The sequence below is a fragment of the Python bivittatus genome, unplaced genomic scaffold (genome assembly GCF_059951505.1).
Source record: "Python bivittatus isolate LINGU-HERP-01145 unplaced genomic scaffold, Pbiv_v1 ctg000120_np1212, whole genome shotgun sequence".
In the NCBI taxonomy this organism is placed as follows: Eukaryota; Metazoa; Chordata; class Lepidosauria; order Squamata; family Pythonidae; genus Python; species Python bivittatus.
This window is the reverse complement of record NW_028277037.1, coordinates 4,216,967-4,239,755: the sequence shown is the minus strand read 5'-3', so window position 1 is coordinate 4,239,755 and position 22,789 is coordinate 4,216,967. Positions and strand designations below refer to the sequence as shown.

Sequence of the window (22,789 nt, the reverse complement as noted above, 5' to 3'; positions counted from 1 at the left end):
AAAATTAGTCTTTCTTCTGATTTTCTTGCAGCTTGAATTCAAGGCACAATAATGAATGTACTACTAATCCCTTAGTACTTTGAAACAAGGAGATAAAGGACCATCAAGGCTTGGCATTAGAGCAAACATGAATCTGAAAGCAAGTAAACTCTTATGCATATATTTTTGTTTTAAATTCTTAAGTTTTCTATCCTGAAAAAGAAATCCAATATGAATATATGCCATGGCCAATCAACCTTTAAACCAAAATAATTTACTGAACTACTTCTTCAGTTATATAAATTAAAATAGGTCGATACCATCTTTCAGCAATGGAGATTCCAGGAAAGTGTCAATAATGCTTTTTTAAAAAACTGAATATAGTGTAATGAAATATTTAGCATCCATAAGAAGGCAACAATAAAAGAAAATCAAAACCAAGCTTAGTTATGCAAATGTTACAGTCCCAAGGATGGAGATGTGTTGGAAGTCAACGAGATCCAACCACCATTGGCCTTGCTCCAAGCAGAGTTTCTAGGATGGGTTTTGAGATCATAAATGATGGAGAGACAGACCATCTAAGAGACTGGATGAGCATTGCAAGGCCAGTCAGAAAGATTGAGGAACAGCAGGGGATAGTGTGGGTAATTTTGAGAGCAAATGACTGAGAATAGAGGAAATGCTATAGAAGAAACCTGAGCAAGCAGCTTCTGATGTAAAAAGAATTGGTGATTTATCTGTAACTTCTTCAACTGGTTACTTGAATACTGATTTCACATCCAATGAATGACAGCAACACTTGGACCTTTGAAAATACAGAGTTTGGTGGGAGATGTGTCATGTCTGCTATGCACATTGTAGCATCTGAGCAACCTCAAACTAACATAGGAGACCTTGGAATTGACAGTGGTGATTGCATTTACAGTAAGTAGGGAGGATGGTAGTTTGCATGAATTCACAATTGCTACTTGAAGAACCTTAGTTACAAAAAAGTAGTAATCAGTTCTTCATCATGGTCTCTGTGATTCACATGAACCGGTGCCTAACTAGTTACTTGCCAGGAGGTGCAAAGGTGCTTCCATCACAAGAAAAGAAAGTGTTGTGCTTCCCAAAGCTGCATCCTTTTGGGTACAAAGGCTGAGCCTATGGTGCCATATGAACGTGGCTGAGACCGCGCTGCTGTCGATGGAGCTCCAGAGATGGTACATTCCTAAGAAAAGCCACCAGGGTACAAATTGCTCTAGTGGAATTCCCTCTAACAGGAGATGGACAACATTGATTTGCCAAATTAAAACAAAGGTAAATAAGAGCCATGACCCAATTCTGCTATAAGGATAGGAATGGATACTTATTAGGCCCTTCATAATAAAACTGACTACCACTATATACAGTAGGTATTCAGAGCTTGCAGTGACCACTGCAGGAGTTTCACAGGAGCAGTAAAGGAAAAGCAGTGTCCTGGATCACGTGAAAAGATGAAACACACATAGGAAGAAAGCAGTGTCCCTCTGCAAGGCACAGAGGTCATTCAAGAACCATGAGGTCTGGTAAGCACCCATAGATTATTCATGAAGAAACCATCTGGGTCTCTCTCTCTGTCTCTCTCTCTCCTCCCTCCCCTCCCCTCCCCATCTACCTACCTACCTACCAAGATTGCTCTGGAGAACATATTAATGTGGTACTATAATTGCAGTTAACAATGAACTGAATAGTGATCAAGCAATAATGATCAAAATTTTAAAAATCTGGCGTGTCCAAACAAAGCTTTATGCATGCACAAAACCTACTAACATGAATCACAGAGGTTACAGAAGCCCCCAAAACAGTACATGAACTGGTCAAAGTTAATCTTGGTTTCAGTTATGGGGTATTAACTGCCACGATAAATGGTAGAAAAGGGCCAAGATAGCACCTTAGGAGGTAAATGTCACTCTAACACAACTTTACTCATTATACCCAGGATATATGTCCCCATCCTCAACAGGCCTGGAGGCTGCAGTGTCAAAAAGAACAACTTAAAAAAAAAAAAAGATACCTAGCTAAAGCACTTTCTCTCCAATATGAGCAGCAAGAAGGGTTACAATTAGCTACTATAGGTTGTTAAGAAAAAATAGGTGAAATGCTCATCCTAAAGGGTATTAAATACAAAAAACTATAGGGAGAATCAGACCAGTGAGAATGGAATTCCAGTTTTCAAAACATGGAACAAATAGGAACAGAGGACCCTTGATTATCACGAGTGGGCAACTGTATACAGCCAGACCCTCTCCCTCATCAACTCTATTAATTACACAATAGAGTTCTGATAAGACACGTAAGATCCAGGAAAGCTTTATACAAAGCCATTTTTCAAGTATTTGGGGTCCAAGCCATTTAGAGTTTTTAAGTACCATCACCTTGAACCAGACCTGGAAGGAACAAAGCAAATCAACACATCTTTTTTTAAAACTAGGCACTGTAAATCAACCTAGTCATACCAAATTAAAATTCTGGCACCCAATGTCTCGTATTCCTTAATTTCCAAGACAGAACTTAGCTTCCAAAAGCATTCACCATGTTCAGACAATGTAGCAGCTAGCACACTTGTCCTAACTAATGAAAAGCAATCTGGGGCCTCAAGAATACCTGGCCAAGTAGTGACAATGTCGGAATGTTCCGCAAAGCTTATTTGTATGTGCGTGTGCCTTCGAGTCAGTTTTTGACTCCTGGAGACTGCCTGGACTAATCCCTGTAGTTTTTCTTGGCAAGATTTTCAGAAGTGGCTTGCCCTTGCCTGCTTCTTCTTCCTAGGACTGAGAGTGTGTGACTGGCCCAAGGTCACCCAGCTGGTTTCATGCCTAAGGTAGAACTAAAAGGAGGGACTAGTCTCCCAGTTTCTAGCCTGGACTAGTAGGCTAGAAGGACCAGTAGGTTAGAAGGACTAGAAGGAGGGACTAGTTTCCTGGTTTCTAGCCTGGACTAGTAGGCTAGAAGGACTAGCAGATTAGAAGGACTAGAAGGAGGTGGCTAGTCTCCCGGTTTCTAGCCTGGTGCCTAACTGCTACACTAACCTGGCTCTTTAAGCTTATTTAGCTGCTGTGATATCACTTCCCTTCCTGAACATTCTTGTGCCTCACCTGTTGGCTAGAAGTTCTGCTGAAAGCGACCATTTGTTTGGAGCAATTGCTCAGTGCTTAAATCATACTGGGACCTTTGCAACCAGGCACCAAAAACAAGCAAGCAAACAAACAAACAAAATTGGGGAAGGAAAGAGTTCTCTTATTTCACCTCCGAATAGCTGCACTATCTAGGTATGTAGAGGAGAAGGGAAAAGCACAAATATTCGCAGTTATTTTTCTTTTCTATCTGGAAAAGATAAGCAGTTCCCCAAATTTACATGGCCAAAGGCTCCTTTTTCCTGCATTAAAAAAGAACTGTATAACTGCTTGTTTCTCAAAATAACAGGCGGTAGGATATTTGATGAAAAGTCTCTGCACTCTTGATGGGGTTTGGTGAAGAACACCCTGGGTTAGTTCACCACTGTCAATATTTATGGCAAATCCCTATGGGTGGTCCCATCTAGTTTCTTTCTGCCTTCTACACTAACATTTTAATGGAACAGAATTTTAATAAATGGCCCCCCAAGCACTCTTTAGGACAAATCCCCCAAGAAAATCTTAATTACATTTCAAAAAGACGTCAACTTTTTAAAGTAAAACAACCTCGGTTTTTTCCCTAGATTTTTAATATTTTTATTATTTTTTTAACAAAACAATCTTTCATCTTAAGGAAAAATTTAAAAAGAAATTAAAAGTACAAACAAAAATGCAAACTAAGAAGAAAAAAGAAAAGGGAAATAAGTATAAAATATAAGTAAAACAATTTTCTTGAACCTTTAGACAACTTTGGTTCCCCGGTGCTATCACTGAGTTATGGGATTAACGTTACCCTAGATATACAATTTTTGAATCAATAAAATTACAATGTTTATTAAAGGAATTATTTACAAACTGGGCTATAGTATCATTTTTCAAATAACACACAGAAATACCACAACTCTCCTTATGATATACTCCTGTTACTTTAGAGTCTTTCTTGAACTAATAAGTTCTCAAGGGCACTTTCCTAAACTCTGCAAACTTCGCTGATGCAGTAGAAAAGCCCCCCAGCCCCCAATTTCAATCCTTTTTTGTTGTCTTTAGCTTTTGCTTTCAAGGTGATGTAATTTCCAGATCTGGTACCTTACATTTCCTCTGAACTGACCTCCTTTTTCCCTTTCTGGCTCTGAGAAGTGAAGCCAGCTTTGAACTTGGTCATCATCTCACAGCAGAGTTTCCTGCAACCTCTGGCTCTAAGTCGTTATTCAAATAGGGTTCCCCAAGGCTGCAAATCTTGTTTTATTGCTTTCAAACCCAAGCCTCATCAGCAACTGTTTTGCCATTTTCTATCCATAAAACAGAGAGGTTTCATCCCCCACTCCCCCATGTTGAGCTCAGGAGAAATATTATTCTTGCCTGCTAATAAAGATTTTGGATGTTGCTTTCTCCAGGCAGGTCCTCTACTTTTTATCCCTAATCTAGCTATTAGGAGGATCTCAATTATATTTACAATAGTCCACAATGTCAAACACATTTAAGAAATCTGAATTCAAAACTTTTCCTATTAGTATGTGTGAAAAGAGGCTCATATATTATAAAATATATAATAGCCACCTATTTAAATGTCACCAAAAGTAACAGCATAGAAAAACAGAGCATAAAGGTTTTTCACCATAATCATATTACATCAAATATATATATATATTCTTGGATACAAGAGTGACACGAACTAAGAGTCATGCCAGCTCGGACTTCTCCTGGATTAACAAGGTCCATGTCAGATGTTGGGGAACTGGGACAATCTGACAATAAGTGGGCTACTGGAACAAACAATACATGGACGAGAGAATCTGGAACTGATGGATATACACACAGGCACCTATGTACACACACACACACAAAATCTAATAGGCTGAACCAATGTAAGATCAACACACAGTGTGAAAAGGAAGAAAGACCAGCGTAGTATTTTGCGATGAACTTGATGGAAAGAGAAAGGAAGCCATACAAGGTGATAACATGCCATTGTTCAAGAATGCGGTCAACAGCTTACAGCTCAGGATAACTTTGTCCATTTTCTATGAGGTCTCTCCAGTTAAAAAAGGAAAAGGGAATTCACAAAAGTTAATACAACTACAGAGATTCCAATGGTCTTCTTTTGTTTTTAAGCAAACGGACAAGCCTGTAGATACTTTCTAACGCGTCACGGGCCACAAAATACCAGCTGATTTTTTTCAAGTTACAGTAGAGTGATAAATTGAAGAAATATTGAGCAGACTCAAGGGAACTGTATAAAAAGAACAGCCAATTTAATAATTGAAGTATGCATAAAATATTCAAAATATTATTTGTTTTTAAAAAGATAAGCTCAGGGCACCAAGGAAGAGCACATGTAAAATTACTTGCAACTAGATAAGCCAGGAGAGGGATCTGGGGGTTGGAGCAGACAGCTTAATGAAAGTGCCGGCTTAGTGAGCTGCTTTTGCTGCAAAGAAGGAGGAGAGAAAGAGGGAGAAAATTGCATTTTGATTGGGAATCACAAGGAAAAAGAATCTTGATAAGAATTGCCAATATTCTAAGCTGTTGGGAAACTGTGTTGAGGCTACATTAAAACATCAGATCTAGATGTAATTACTATACCTTAAAAATATTCTTCAGCTTGAAAAATGTGCAACCCCTCCCTCAACATTATTATTATTACTTATTCAAATTTATTATAGTTGCCCAGGTCTGATGGACTCCGGTTAAATGCTTTGAGCAATGCTTCTACAAAAATGCTGAAAACGTTTAGGGGACTGAACAAGGGGGGAAAAAAGTGAGTAAGTAAAGACATAATGGGTTTTCCTTCAGGTGACACATAAGACTTAGTCTCAAAGATAACTAAATATCTAAGTTCCTGAATGGTGATTTTATCAGCCTTTCACAACTTAAGAGTTAAAGAGTTGCCTCATCCAATATTGACAAGGATAATGCAGAAAATAGAAATCCATGAGCCAACAGCTGGTTGTCATCTTATGAGTTAATGTCAAAAAGACATTCACTTCAGCAGAGAAAATGCTGCTTTAGTATCAATAAAATAAGTTCATGATTCGTGGCTTAAGAGAAATCAGTATCCCAGAGAATACACATTTCCCAAGTAAGTTACTTGGGTTTTAAACAGAAGAATCAAGGTGCGGGGAAACTCTTGATGCAAATGGCTACTTACTCTTCTCCCTAATATTGTGGTAAAGGAAGATCCTTTTGAACCGAGCTTGAGTCTGGGTGATCACATGGATGTAACCACAACAGTGTGGAACAGGTTTGCATTGTGTTGTTCTGGGATATCCATTGAAATAGGACTTTCTAACAGATATGGAAAACCAGGTCAACCCAGACTTTCAAGTCAATTCAGAATGGACCTGGAGTTCATGAATGAACTATATGCAGCCACGTAGCCAACAATGATGGCCTGCTAGAGGAAGAGTCCAACTTATGGCTTGAACATAAAATGAATTAGAGTCAGTGTTTGGATACAAAGCTCATTTCCTTGGGTTTGGCATGTTGGTTTTTGACACTTTTGGCCAGCGCTTCTCAACCTTGGCAGCTTTAAGATGTGTGGACTTCAATTCCCAGAATTCTCCAGCCAGCCATGCTGGCTGGGGAATTCTGGGAGTTGAAGTCCACGCATCTTAAAGTGGCCAAGGTTGAGAAGCACTGTTTTAGGCAAAATATTTTGCAAATGTGCAGGCCTAGTGTGTGCCCCAAAGGATCCTACACAGAAAGGAACTAACCTGACACTTTATAAATTAACTAATTGTGGGCTGCTTACCATAATATTCTATTGACCCAATTTTTCAAAAGTGAGATGGATATAACTAATGTTGTTCCTTGAAACCTAGAAATATGCTCATTGAGAGCTAAACAGAAAGACAAACACAAAAATTCACCAGTTCCTACCCATACAGACAAATCTGAAATAGCAAAAGATCTGAAAGTTCTTCATTGTCCCATAAAAAGCAACTGTAGTTGAGTTAATATATCTAAGTCTGAGCAACAGGACACATGACTGTTAGCATCAAGTCCTATTTTTCTTCCTTCTAGTTCTCAATGTCTGTGTAATATCATTGTCTAAAGAAAGATGCCAGAGACCTTGCAAACTTGTTCACTCTTTTGGGTTGTTTTAGCTAATCATAATAAACGTATTACTTTCCTCATTTATCCACAATCCCTTTTCTTATGTCCAGTGAAGGTGTAGAAGGTTAGAAACACACCAAGTCACTCTCTCAGAACTATCATATTGACTTTTACCATTCTAAGTTTATATGCAAATGGAAAAAGACTAAAAAATAGCATTTTCCCTGCCTTTGGTAACTCTGCAATTATAGCACAGGAACGAGTTGCATCAGAAAACAAGTTGAGTCAGCAAAAGCTGTCAAAAATCTCCAAGCTATGTTTTTTGTTTTTTGACCCAAGCTGTATCTACTCTTCATGCACACTTGGGATAGCAAGATGGATTTTCAGCATATTGCAGATACAGTAAAGTCAGCACTGCTACTCTAGCACCATTTTTTACAGATGCAGGCAGGGAATCTCTTGGGTCTCAGTCCCAAGATACCCCAATCTTGTTTCTTCATCCTGAAAATCTTAGGGCACATTGCTTCTGTTCTCCTTGGCTATGGAATTTCTTCAAGGAAGCTCCTCTGAAGGACGTTCTTCTAAGTTCTTCTAACTTCCTTCTAAGGAAGTTCCTCCAGTCTGTTCTCTTTAAATGCCTGGTTATATCATACACACACACACACGCACACACACACACACTTTTGCAGGCAAATTAACTTTTCATATTTTAAATGACTTTCATATTTTAAATGACTATTTTAACTTTAAACCTTTTTTGATAAAAGGTTTCTATTCATTACTCAATCTTGAATTTTATTCTGTTATTGCTAATTGATGTTTCTTGTAGATCATAGTATAATTAATCCAGGAAGCATGTTTTACAGTACTTAAGGGGGGGGGGAACCCACCTTCAACCCTGTACATGTTGGGGAGTGGGGGAGGAGGAAGTGTGCCCTAAGACTGTGTGCATGTGTTTTCCACATTTCTATTTATGAGAAGAGAGCAAAAGCACCCATGTAACCACCCAAAGTCGCTTTTTTGTGAGATGGGCGGTATCTAAATTTGAAATATAAATAAATAAATAAAACCCCTTTCAAGCAACTTTACTCATTATTATAGATTTGCCCAAAGTGCTGGTTGAAGATCCCAGATCAAACAAATCAAACGACTGGCATGAAATAACAGTTTAACTCTCCAATCTTTTCATGAAAGTATAGTTATTTTCAGATATTTAATATTACATGACTTTGGTGCTGAAAGTATATAGATGGTTGTGAACCTAAAAGCCTTTGAAAGATTTTACAGAAAGCTGTAGGTATCATGATGTACCGATATGGTTAAAATTAGAATCCCATGTCACACAGAAACTTTTGCAAAATCTCCATCTGGCAATATTGCACAAACCAATAATCTGTAAGGTCCTATTTTCAATTCTATGTCATCAACTGGTAGAGGAGGCATTCTAGGTTGAACAAGCTAACCGCTGCTCACAAGCATTGAACTTTCCCACACACATTTTCCCACCCTCCTTTCATGCTGTGCAGCAACGTGATGCAGAGCATAACCCTAACATTGCACCATGCTTTTTCCAAACACAGACAAATTTCTAGTACCAGTTTTGCAAAAACTCCTTCAACATAATTTTTACCATTGTAACATTGATCATACTTCTGGTTTTTTTTTAAATAGCACCATTTTATAATGCATGCTTAGCAATGTAGACCAAAGGATGGGGGTTAAGCAAATCCCTTTCTCAATTTTGCCTTCCTACAAAGGTTTGCAGCAAAGCAACTTTCAATTCAGATGTAACAAATTACTGGGTGGGTAGGAGGAACATATGCTATATGCCACTGATGAATTGTTCTCCAAAAAAGTCTATCCTTTTTTTCAAACCAGTAAAGCATACAGAGAAAATAATTATAACAGCTAAATGTTAAATGATATAATTCGTCTGGATTTTTCGTCTCACTAACCTAATGGTTTAGAACAGATTAACACAGCTGTACATAAAAAGATATACCCCTGACCTTGGATAGGACATGAAGAAAAGGAAGACTGAAACAAGGTCACCTGCTCAGGCAGTTAATAAAAGACTCCTCACCAGCCATGTCAGCAATTTTTCTTTAGAAACAAGGAAATAAACATTTTGGAAAAATCTATAATAAGTCTGACCTCCTTCTCCTCCACTTCTCCCTACAAGTTTTCTCTTACACCCAATCATCTTTCTGTGATTGCACAGGGAAACTTTGTGTACAATCCTGTAAATTGATCCAGCTGCTTTAATGAGTTGTAGGCAATGTCTGCATTCCAAACCATCTCTTTCAAAGGTCACTGCACACCCCTACAATTACTGTAGATATTTGCTAAAATTACATCTACATATAAAATATACATAATACTTTCAACTACAACATAAAAAAAGAAATTAAACTTTTCTCATTCTAACAAGTTATCTTTAAATATGCCACTGATTCTCACAAGTGTTTTGACAGCTGTTTTTCTTCTGCCATCATCACACTCCCCTGAACTAGGCTTATTTTGCATTGGACAAATATTCAGGATTACATGACAACCTTCAGTTTAGCAAAGTTCCTACCTATAAGAATCAAAGTTCATCTCATAGTCCTCAGCTGCCACAAAGGGCCCAAAATGTAGTTGTTTATTGCCATACTAAATTTTTGACATTTATTTATGAGGATTATTATTTCAATTTCAAGGCTGCCCAACTCCATGGTGATTCTGGGCAGCTTACAAATTAAAAAGAAAAGAAAACAAAGTATATCAAGAAAAACATGACTGACCAGAAGACAACCCAAAAGACCAATCAGCAAGAAAACCAAACCAAAGGGGCTCAACCACCATCCTAACCCTACTCCCAGGTCGTTGGCAGTTTGCAGAAAGTCAGAAGAGTAGGAGCAGTAAAAATCTCTGGGGAGAATTATTCCACAAAGCGGGAGGTCCCACAGGTCCTAGAAGGAATGCTTCCTAGGTCCCACAGAATGACACTGCCTAACTGTTGGGACCTGGAGCATGCCCATTCTAGCTGACTTCAGCAGACAGGCAGAAACATATGGAGACAAGCAGACCGTCAAGCTACCACGTCCTATGCCATGGGTCAAATTGTTTACATTTTTATGCACATATATGTAAATGCTATGGAGACAGAGCTGCATTTTTTGTTCTGAGTCTTGTTGACCAGCTATGTCCAAAAAGGAAGCAAATGTTTTACTCTTAGTGTTCCATTAGATTTACAATTAACCAACGAAAGATCCCAACAGCTTACTGCATTTTGCAAATTACAGCAGCACGCACTGGTTTTTAATCAGATTGGGACACAGTTTCTAATGATATCAACTCATCCACAGTGACATCACACTAGAAGCCCTCTGCCCAAGTACAACATCCGAAGCCCAGCCACTCACAGCAATCCCAGACAGCCAGGCCTCATGAAGAATGATGGTCTATACCCTAGAAAAGGGAGTGGTGGTCTTGTGTTAAGAAACAACTGATTTTTTGTCAAGTTAGTGTGATCTTTCCAGCTAAATATTAACATTTGTAGAGATAGGTGAGAACCTCAGAATATTAACACAGAGCCAAATCTTCCTGGCATATCATATCCAATAGTAGAGAATCTACATGGCTCAAGGTTGTGAACTGTTGGTTTTTTTGGTGTTCTTTCAGCTTGGTTGTTTTCCTGCAGATGCTTTGTTACCTAGCCTGGTTGGTTGTTAGGGAGAACGTACTTTGGGTGGTTAGTTTCCATCCTTGACTTTTGGATAGATCTTTTAAATGGGATGTAGACGGGGCTTATCTCTTTGTGTCTGCTGAAGGCTGATTTGTCAGAAGTTGCTATACCCAGATAAGCAAGAAACAGCACCAGATAAACAATCAGAGAAGACACAATCCCCTAATCAAGGAACCATAAAGGAAGAAATCACACTCCAGCCAACACTGGCTGGACACACTACTATATATATAAACAACCAGCAAACTTCATTCTCTCCTGCACGGATGATGTTACCTGGCACGATAACAAAATGTCAGCAGGAAAACCACCAAGCTCAGAGAACACCAAAAACCCTCCTCAACTATCAACTCTTGCTCCTATAAGTATTAACTGGATGGTTGAAAGCTAAAGTCTTCTCTGCATGAATGCTAAAGGGAGAAATTTTCACCTTCCCAGCTTTTGATGTCCATGTTTAATCTCAACTGTATCAAAATGCAGATACAACATTGAATGTTTTCTTCTCTTTATTTGAACTGTGTGCCTCACTTCAAGGGGTTGACCTAAGAATGAGATGTACAAATGGATTAAATAATGAAGAGTGGCAGAAGAAAGCTGCTTTCCATTATTTGACTCGCTCGCTCTTGCATTTCATTCTTGCCATGACGCATCTTTCAATCTAGCAGCTCCTCCTGTGCCCTTGGCAGAAACAGAATAATATATTTTATTGTTTCTATACACCCCCCCTCCTTTCTGTCCATAATCTCAGAAAATCTTTTTATCAGCCTTTCTCTATTTTTTTTTTAAAAAAACCTCTGAGATGATTGCAGCCAAGTGAAAGTTGATAGATGTAATTTGGATTCAAGCATTTTCTGTTCTTGCAACACAATGTAGCCAGTCATTTACAGAAAACAGCAGTTCAGATATTCCGTTGCTGAGTTCAAGGGGGCTCATTTCAGCCTTTCCAGATTGCATGCTTCTTTTTCCAAGAATGAGATAGAGTTCTGAAGTCACAATGCCCTTTTTTAAAAGGAAAAGAAAAACAACAGCATACTTACAGGAAAGAGACAGGAATATCCTGTTGCGTTACGGTTACCAAGATTCCAGACTTTACACAATGTTTTTTCTCCCTTGAGCGCTTTATTCTTGCGTTTTCAAATACAGTATTACAAGCAGAGTTGAAAACTAGAGGAATCAGTAGGGAAGCACCCGCTTAAGAGAGGCATAAATCATTTGTTGTTTTAGTTGGTGATGCAAATGTCATGCATAAACATGTTCAGTCTTTTTCTTTCAGTCTTTCTCTTCAGTGAAACGCATCCATTCAGAAAACCTTGAAAGCTGTATTGTCAGACCCACTGCAAATGTTGTTATCCTTCAGTTAAACTGATGTTACAGTCTATATTCAAAATCTTTCTGAAAAAAGAAATCAAACTGGAAATTGCTGGAAATCAGACAATGCTGAAAAGCCACTACAGTTTACCAGGAAAACTCTGCTATGAAGTGAAAACCCGTTTTTCTGAAATTTTATTTTCCTCCAATCACCCGCTTCTAGTCATCAGCTGTTGCTTTCAACCGGAAAAAGCGTTTACTCACGTGAAAATGCTTTCAGTAAGTTGGAAAAAAAAGTGGTGGTATTTTTCTAATGCGGAAACATTCAAAACATAGGAAAAGATCTCTGTGGTAGAGGACTCACTAGCATGAATTATCCCACATTCAGTTTTTAGCATCTCCAGGGACATGTCCCACCACTGAAAAACACAATCAGCCGCTGTAGGAATATGCAGTAGCAAAACAAAACTGAACTGAGATGGCCCACTGGTCTCAATGACACAAACCATCAATGAAAAGTTCATTTCCAACTCAGCCACACATGGATTAGCTCTTATACTTGTATCCAAAAGGATAACAACAGTAAGAATCAAGATAACTTGCCCTGTGTTACTCTGAGTAATTTAGGGAACTCTTCACTGCTTGGAAAAACAAGTTTCCCGAATGCATGAGACATTTTTCATATGAGTAGCTAGCCACTGAGTAAGCTAATTTCAAATGTACTACTAACAGGCAATTTTATGTTTTGTGAAGCAGCAAGGATGAAGACCAAGCAAAAAAGCACTTTTAAGAAACACTGTAAAGTTCAAATAGCGCATTTAAAAAAAAAAGATTATCTGTTTCTCATTCTAATATGCTGACAGGAAATTTTAAATCATATCTGTCATCATTCCTGGGCTCACAAACTATTGCTGTGCTCAGTTCCATCTGCTCTACATTGCAAAATCGACTCCTCTTGTTATTGGCTGTTCCACCAACACCAAAACTTGTTTCATAAAAATTAAGGGTGATTTAGCACAGGAGAAATACTGGACTCACTGAAAAGAAAAAGAAGGTGGCTAATGTTTTGAATATAGGTTTATATAACAAACTGCTTCAAGTTCAGTTGAACAAAATCATGGCAATAATTCTACACATCTTACAATCATCTGGTTGGGCCGACATAACTTTGCAAGGAGACAAAAGCCAGCCACTGACAGTGTTCACTAATGCAAGTGTATTTATTTTCATTGAAACTTACTTTAAATTATTGATTTTAATCTTTTGTTAGGTAACAGCTATAGGAAGCCAATAATTAATTAAGATCAGGACAGTATCATTTTATTAGTATTAATCAAACCTGCTATCATTTTAACTTATGAATTAACATAAGCAAGTATTATTATCTTTCCTTCCCCTGAAAGTATAGTAGTCGGTTATTAGATGAAAGCCTATGAAGAAAACTACAAACTCAGCAGTTTGGCTGAGAATGAGACACTTGTCCTAATATAAGCCTGTTTTACCTCCTTAAAAAAGAATAAGTTAGAAAACTGAATTGGAAAGTTCAGAAGTATTTAAATAGAGACACAAAACCATGGTTCAATTTGCAAGTGTAAATTAGAATGGCCACACTGAAGAAGGTGGTCCCCATGACTGACCGAAAAAAGAACAAGGCTTGTTTTGAAACAGTTTGAGCTCTGTGTTTTATTTTAATTGTACATAGGAACATGGAGCCCAGACAAAATTCAGTCCATACCTTGACAAATTTGTTTTCTCAATGAGTAAGTAAAGGCTCCTTTAAGTTCAGCATAACTGGTATCTTCACAGACAAATCTATGTAGCTTTCTTGGCAACAGTATGGATATCTCATTGACTTCGTCTGCAATTTTTTCTTTTTTAAGAACTTTTTTATTCTAGCCCAGTGTTTCTCAACCCCATCAACTTGAAGATGTGTGGACTTCAACTCCCAGAATTCTCCAACCAGCATGGCTGGCTGGGGAATTCTGGGAGTTGAAGTCCACACATCTAAAAGTAGATGAGGTTGAGAAACACTGGTCTACATCCTCAATGGCTATCAGGAAGAGTTTAAACCTGTAGCCCTTAAACTTTTTGAGACCAAAACCCTCGTCCAGATTTTACAGATGGCACAAGTTGGGCTTTTCTTTCAGAAACCCCCTCTAGAGGTCTTATAAAGTACATTTCTCAGGTCATCCTCTCTGTCTCTAAAGGCATTGCCAATGCAGCTCTCAAGCTTGAAGCCAAGATGCCTAGTACTAAATATAGGGCTTGGAGCTTAGTAATGTTGTGCTGGCTGAAATTAAAATTTCTGCCACTCGGGTGGCACCGTTAGTTCTAACAGATGACTATACTTCATTATGGGCTACATCAGTGGAAAATAAAATAAATTCCATTGGATTAACCACAAATTACTTTCTTGCTGCTGGCTGTGATCAGGCCAAAAGGTTTATTTATCAAAGGCTGGAGGACAGGGAACTTCAAACTGAGACTAGCTCCTTAAAAGGGAGCTTTATAGCTCATTACTAAGACGACATAGAAACTTGCAAATTATATGAGCACATTAATTTCCCCCATCCCCCACTTAAGGGAACCCCCCTCCCCTAAGCCAAGCCTAAAATCTTACCCTCAGCACTTTTAAGTGGAAGACAGAATAAAATCTGTGTGTCTGAGCATAAATGCAGGTGTGACTCTGGAGAGACTGAATCCAGCATGTACTTGTCTACTGTAATTTGTACAGAGAGACTGGTGAATTTTATTTAGCACCTATTATCCAGCAATTCCCAGGGAGCATAGATTAGTTTTACACTAAACATCTTCTAGTAGATATAGAAGATATCAATCAGATACCAACCAAGATATAACAAGGAATCTAGCTGACCATTTTTGTAGTTGACAACAGTTGACTTTAGTGGACTAATAATACCCTAAACTTTTTATATTTTATTACTGTGTACTTTCCTGGGTGGAATGTGACACATTTGTCTCATTTTTCTGTTTTGTTGTTTGGGATGACTGTCTCATCTTTGATCACATAAACAAACATTTGTCCATAAAATTCATTAGGCATTTCTAATTTACAAAAATAAAATTAAAAATCATAAAGAATATGAGACGACAAGCTCATGAATTACTTCTGTAAAGTAAAATTCAATTTAAGTCTATATAGTATATTTCTATAATAAATCCAAGGCAAATTTTCCAATATTTTAAAGCTCTGCCTCCAAATGAAAAATATACACTAATCCTGTTTTAACTAACAATTAAGTGTAGTTTACTAAATGGAAGCAGATATAAATATTAATAAATCCTGCGCACGCATGTGTGGGAGGGTATGTATACATATATGCATATGAGAGAATAAAAAACTGTAGTATCTCAGTAACAATGAAAATTTTATCTGGAACACTAGTTTAATAAAAAGCATCAACCAATAGCTTTTTATGGCATAAAAGAAATTCAGAGAAATGCTGGAATAGTCTTCATTTCACAGAAGAAAATGAAAATAATTTATGATTCTTTTTGAATGACACCTTTGCATTTATGCATTGAATTTTTAAGAAGCTTTTCTGAAAAAGGCAAGCCATGTGAATCAGAAATGGAGAAAAAAGTGTAGAGATTTGTTTTAAGATGCCTGTCTTACACAGCACCATTCTTCCGAGGGGAAGAGTATGTTCTACATTACACAACAAACCTTTTGGAATAAAGAAATTTCTCTTTAAAATACCCATGGAGAAATTTGCAAGGTTTCCTCATCCTACTGTAAAAGAGCACTTTCTTAATCTGCATTGTGTTCTCTATCATTTCTTAACATCTGGAAGATACTGTGTGTGCATGTGTGGGAGGGAATGTATTTGTACATGCATATTTATATAAGAGATCAGAGACTGATGCCCTCAAGACTATTTGGACTACAGATTCTATACAATGCAACCAACTTAATTCAGGTCTTTGAACAAATGACAGATACTTGGAGTTGCTGATAAACCAGGAATACATCTGTAGATTTCTGAAAAGGGTGAATCAGAATTTGTAGCCACCTTTAAATTAAATCTTCATGGTGAACCTGAACAGCATTTCCTCAGGAAGATTTTAGATACTGGTGACACATCTGTGAAGGCACAGATCCTTCCTCATTTCTGGAATTGTACAGTAAAACTCCACTGACCTAGCATCAAACAGCTACACAAAACAGAGGAGAATTGAGCCTGTGTACAGAGTTCCAGCCCTGTATGTTTCCATCCCAGGAATGGAGGAAGCTCTGCTTGAGTTCACTTGAATATGAACATGACCTGAGATGAGAACAAACCAAGATTCTGGATTGTACCAGCAATTCTACTCAAGTTCAAGTGACTGCAAATAAAGTTTGCTGAACTCATAGAAGCTGGAGAGAGGCAGAGATGAAGCAAGGTGTGTAACCACTTTGATTTATACATATTTTCATGCCAATGCCTGAACACGGTTACAGGCCCCAGCAACAGTTATTTTGTGCCTTTTTTTCTTTTTGGGGAGTGCCTTCAAGTCAGTTTTTGACTCCTGCTTACTGCAGGGACGAGTCCCTGCAGTTTTATTGGCAAGGTTTTTCGGAAGTGGCTTGTCATTGCCTCCTTCCTAGGGCTGAGAGAGAGTGACTGGCTCAAGGTCACCCAGCTGGCTTCGTGCCCAAGGGAGGACTAGAACTCCTAGTCTCCTGGTTTCTAGCCTGGTGCCCTGAGCACAAAGGGAGTCAGTTTGGTGTAGTGGTTACCTCCCACAAAAGAAAGCTCAGAGTGCACTCAGTCAGAATACATGCTTATAATTTTGAGCCAGTTATTATCTTTCCATAATCTTTGGAAAGATTATGAACCTTGGAGTTAAAAATACAGCATAAGCCAATGTCCAAGTTTATTCAGTTTTATTGGCCATGTCATATTTCAGCTCCCTGTGAACCAGCAAGGTTGTCTAATGGCACCTAACATTTCTTCACTGGCATGGAAAAACAGTAAACTGGAACTGCGCTACAGTATTGGGGGAGCAGGATTATCAATATAAGTTTCCTGCAAAGGCTTGTGACCTCACAGTTGTTTTCTTGGCAACACTACAGAAATGGTTTGCCACTGCCATCTTCCAAGGCATATGTTTTTTACTTCCCAGACTATTCCCCAAGGATTCTGTGTTGGTTTCCCATCCAAATTCTAATCAGGCTCAAACTGCCCAAGCTTTTGAAGATCAAGGAAGACTAGATAGGTATAGCCACCTAGGTGGGCTTCGCTGGCATTGACATGAAAAATGCCACCCAACACCCAAAGATGGCAAATCAATAGATGCCCCCAAATACTTTCTCATCTTTTATGTAGGGATTAACCCTTAGGTGTGATTTCTTGGTAGAAAAAGCAGTATTTAAGATGGGATTCTTGATGAACCATTATTGATCAATATAATATCAACTTCTTGATGACAAATCTTCCCTAGGACCCCTAAACAACAAGCAATCATGGCAAATGGAGCACAGCACACAAATCCCACCATCTGGCAGTCACCAGCTTAATAAGATAGACTACCAATTTTTAAAAAAGTATAAAAATGTTGCAATGATGACAGCTGAGTTTATATTAAACCAGCCTTTCTCCATCTTGGTGTCTTCTGGATGTTTTGGAACTTCAATTCCAAGCTGGACACCAGGTTGGAGAATGATAATATTAGACAGAGGATGTCATGAGTCAGAGAATTGTCAAACACAATAAGACTGAAAGGACTAATGCTCGCCAAGTTCAGCCTTGGCCATTTAACCAACCCCACAAAGTTCTTGTTATGTAAGCCTTAAAACACTGTTTCACAAAACAGAAAACATTGTGGAAGGAAATGAATCAGAGCACACAGACTGGGGAGGGGGGAGGGAGAGAGCATGAACACACTATTTGAAATTGACTAAATCTGGCATAGATGGAGGGTATGATTATGTTCAGACTTATGTCAATGCCACAGAAATGGCACATTTCCCTGCCGAATTTGTTTTTCTCCCTGCAACAAAAGATTAGCCTGTGTGGTGAACACAAAGGAGAGTTTTGAAAGGGATACTTAGTGTACAGAGAATATTTAGATTCCTGTCCAATATGATTCCATCAGCAAGAGCAGTAGATGAGAGATCACCGTTTTACCCGTTGTGGACCCAGAAGGATGCTCTGTAAAACAGAGGCTAGCCTTAAGATCGAAGGAAACATGGAGGCGGGAGGAAGGAGGGAGAAGATGCTGGCTAGGTCCCAGTTCAAAGCTTGGGCACAGGCCAGATGCCTTGTTCCAGTTTCAATCAAACACTTCCCACTAAGAGATTTAGTTGCTCAGCTAAGACTGGAGCTTGGTAGTGTTTACATGAAAGAGAAATGTTTCCTATATTGTAAGCATGATGGCCCTCTGAATAAACTGAGGGATCACATTGTCCAAAATCCAGATGAGGACAGGATCTTCACTGAACAGCAATCTTATGTCAGAATGGATCAAAACAACCCCCTCTCCAGCCCTTTCCTTTAGCCATAACCCATCTGCAAGCTTAATAGTGGGACATATCTACAATTCTCCTCTTTGGTTTTGTTTTCTTTAAACTTAAGCTTAAAAGATCACCTATACAAAGTATTTCAAGCTACTAGCTCTCCAAGTACTTATCCTAGTTTTACATTAATTTCCTTATGAATCAGATCTAAAGCTAAAGAAAAATAAGGCCACCATGTTAGATTGAACTAGACCAGCACAATTTTTGGCTCACAAGCCCCCCTTTCCCCCATCATTCATGCAGTATGGCATATACGGTAGTCAACAGTTCCTGACAGCAGCAGATAATCCACAAACAGAATGTACAATATGGGTATGGCTAATAGGTTCTGTTTTCTTAAGTACGTATGGCTAGTAGACTGTGTTCTTCCAAAAAAAAAAAAAAAAAGCTGAACTGCTCACAGTAGTAACTGAAACTTACAATTCAGAACTAAATTTAAAATCAGCAGCTTAAATTTAACATAGTGATTTCAAAACCATGGGACTCAATAAAGGCAAGGTTAAGACAGAAAACATTTCCATCAAATTAAAGGACAGCTGAAATTTGTCAAGCTTATAGGACATTTCAACATTGCAACTATTCTGCCCTTCATGCAAATGAATAATATCTGGAGAATATTACATCATAAGGTTTATCTTCCAAGAAATAAAAGAGTATACTAATTTTACCAATACATTTATTGTAGATACAGAAATCAAACAGGCATCTTGAAAAAAGTTACAATACCTAAAAGATAAGCTTTTACTGCTGCTCACCAAACTGCACTCCCAATCTATCTATATAAAATGCTTAATTTAAGTGAGATAACCTCAACCACTGTTTTTATTATTTTTTATTCCAGAATGTTACCAATTTGTATTTTTTAATACAAAAAATACTTTAAGGGAAGAAGGAAAGGAAAATAACCCTGATAATTCACATGACCATATAGAAATACATAAGCACATTCATTCAAGATAAATTTCACAGGAAATGTGAAAGGAAGTTGAAGGTATCTCACTCATAGAAAGAATGGCTGGAAAAGAGTGAGAACTCCAAATCTGGCTTTGGGGTTTACCCTTCCCAGGGACAGCAATTTATAATAAAGCTACACAAAATAAATCTAAGCAATTTAAGAGGGCCACATCCTCCAAACTTTCCAATAACCTAATCTAAGCATGAGAAATTTCTTTACAGAGCTTTATGTGAAATTAAACTGCAGCCCGAGGCTTATTTTAATACTATTTGTTCCTGAAACCTTGAACTAATTTCAGTAGTTTAAGTTACATTTTTCCATAGTTAAACTGAGTTACTGGACTATCTAGAAGGAGGAAATTTATCGAATGGGACATCTTTTGCAGTAATTTTTTAATAATATCCTATAGCAGGAAGCTGAATTATAAAAAGAATATCGTTATTTGTGTAGGTCGCAGCAGGTAGCAACACCTGGACTGATCTTGAAAAATCTAAGCAAGATAATGCCAGGAAATAACAGAGGTATATACTAGACTGGAAAATAACTCTTGGAAAAAGCAAATAGCAAATCATTCTGGGACTCAGCAATTCTGCAGGGCTAAAGAGAAATCTGGAAAAGGTTCTGTGGTATAGAGCACTGTTTCTCAATCTTGGCAGCTTGAAGATGTGTGGACTTCAATTCCCAGAATTCCCCAGCCAGCCATGCTGGCTGGAGAATTCTGGGAGTTGAAGTCCACACATCTTCAAGCTGCCACAGTTGAGAAACACTGGTATAAAGAGATCTATAATTTTTTATGTGTTGGGTGAGATGTGCATACACTATTTCTGATTCTTACCTTTCCCTTACCTGTAGTTTCCCAGAAATCAGGGCAGAATAGGTTTGACCCTAAAAGAAATAATATTTAAGCATGGCAATAGAAGAAACAGAAATATAAATTGCTCTTCCATCATTGGTAAATATAAATATTTAAAGCAAAGCATTTATGCAAACCTAGAAGAACAAACATGTAAACAATTGACTCACCCACCTGGATTGCTCACTTTATTACAAAAGGACATAAAGCGAACACATAAATAAGGAATAGCCTGCTAGACTGCCAAAGTTTGTTTCAAATATAGCTGCGGTGGAAGGAGATCACTGGAGTGCTCTGTGATAAGCACATGCCGATCCATCTAAAATCAAAAGTGTACAGAATGACGGTCCGCCCAGTAGTGCTGTACGGCACTTGAGTGTTGGCCAGCCACCAAAAGTGTTGAGTGCCCTTTACATGCCATGGAGATGTGCATGCTCTGTTGGTCATTAGGCATTTCCCTTCTTGACGATGCAGTCCGGCAGCAGATGGGTGTTGCACCAATAACAAAAAATGCAGGAAAAACACCTACAGTGGTATGGCCACGTTCCAGGAGCAGCACCCCACACTGTCACCTGCACCGCCTACCACTTTAACACTGATGGCAAATGTCCACATGGAAGACCAAAGCAAAGGTGGCAGGACACAATTAATGCAGACGTGAAAATTATACAGCTGGACCTGGTTGCTGTGTTTGATTGTGTGAAATGATGTTCACTGATCCAAAAAGTGGACCCTGCATCTGTGGGAAGATGCTAAGATGAAGAAGGATGAAATGAGTCTTCTAGCCATCTTCATCTGAATACTGTACAATTCAAGCTATCCAAAGGTTTATATTTGCCTATTCTTGTAGGCCATAATTTGTGCCACAAATTAATGCCTTTGCCTGCTGAAAACTATCGTATCTTGGACCAGAAGGATTGATAACTACATATAATACGTTACCATGGATTTGTCATATTACATTCAAGAACACAACATGTGTTTCCTAAGAGCGTTACTTAAAAACCCAGTGTCACGAAGGAAGACTACAACTGATGAGGAGAGGGGAAACAAATGCTTAAGGAAACCAAAAATTCATTACATTTTCTACCCCCTAACTTTAAGGCCACAATTTTAAGAAGGCAAACATATGATCCCTGGAACTTAGAATTTAGCACATGGTTTCAATAAGAGTGGAAGTCACAGCTGATGGTCAATATTCCAGTTGCAAATTCTTTATTAAAAAATAAAATAATTCCCAAATGCTCTTGTTTTATTCTGCCAAAAAATGGGGGGGGGCAGCAAAAGCATCACCCAATATCTCTCTTTAAAGATGACTAGCATTCCTTGTGTACTGGGTTCTATTTCCATCTCTCTGTAACAATTTCAGTGGGTTCCAAGAGAATGCCCAAATAAATTGTCCTTGATAGATGTCCACCTCTTCTTTGGCATTCTCCCCTTTATATCCAAATCAGATGCACGATCCCTCACTTCACTCTATGGTGGGTACACATCTACCTTGCCTTGTTTTAATTAAACATCAATATTTTTGTTATTGATTGCACTCTATACCATTTCTACCTGAACTCTTCAGGTAGAAAGAATACTTATTACTTCCAAATATAATTTACTATGCGGCGATTGAGACTGCGTGACACCCTTACCAAGTTCCTGAACTCACTCATACATTCTCTGGGTTGCCTGTACCATGAAACAGAAGCTAATCAAAACAGCTATGCTCACACACCAGGCCAAGCCACATAAAAAGCCACTTGATCTTTAAGTGATTTGGTCAGTTAAGTTGCAGATTATAAAGAAGCACCATCATTTTCGTTTCTGCAGTTAAAGACTACTGCATTCTAAATCACTGTTAACCTCAGTGGGAAACACAGACATGTAGAAATGTGCATCACTTGCTTCTGATGGGGGTGTGGGTGAGAGGGGGGTTTGCAGCTTACTGCAACTGCTCAGATGTAGCTGCCTAAAGATTACTGTACCAATTTCCCATTTCCATTCCCAGTGACATAAGCTAGTAGGTTTTTATTTATTTTCACAGCCCTCTGAAAACACTAGCAGCTGTCGTTCAGGTGCAAGAAGTCTAAAAAGCTTTGAGTTCCACGGAAATGGGCAGTACAAAGTGAAGACTATTTTTTTTAAAGAATTAAAATAGTTTATGCCTTGTATTATGAGATGTAGCTGGGAGGGTTAAGATTACCTGGATGCCCATCAAGGCACATCTTAATGCACTTGCCTGCTGGAATATTTTAGCTCCTACAGA

At 38.3% G+C, this 22,789-nt stretch overlaps 1 protein-coding gene across 3 annotated transcripts in view; it reads right to left on the bottom strand.

Annotated features, from left to right (window-relative positions):
- Positions 1-22,789, bottom strand: part of RASSF8 (Ras association domain family member 8) — an 87,331-nt gene that overhangs the window by 38,624 nt on the left and 25,918 nt on the right. The window contains exon 1 of one of the 3 annotated variants that reach the window (XM_088134861.1): positions 20,707-20,808. The exons of the other annotated variants lie outside the window; for them this stretch is intronic. The gene's annotated coding sequence lies outside the window, so the exon portion shown is untranslated. Of the gene's footprint in view, positions 1-20,706; positions 20,809-22,789 lie in introns of those variants that run through there. 3 annotated transcript variants of the gene reach the window in all.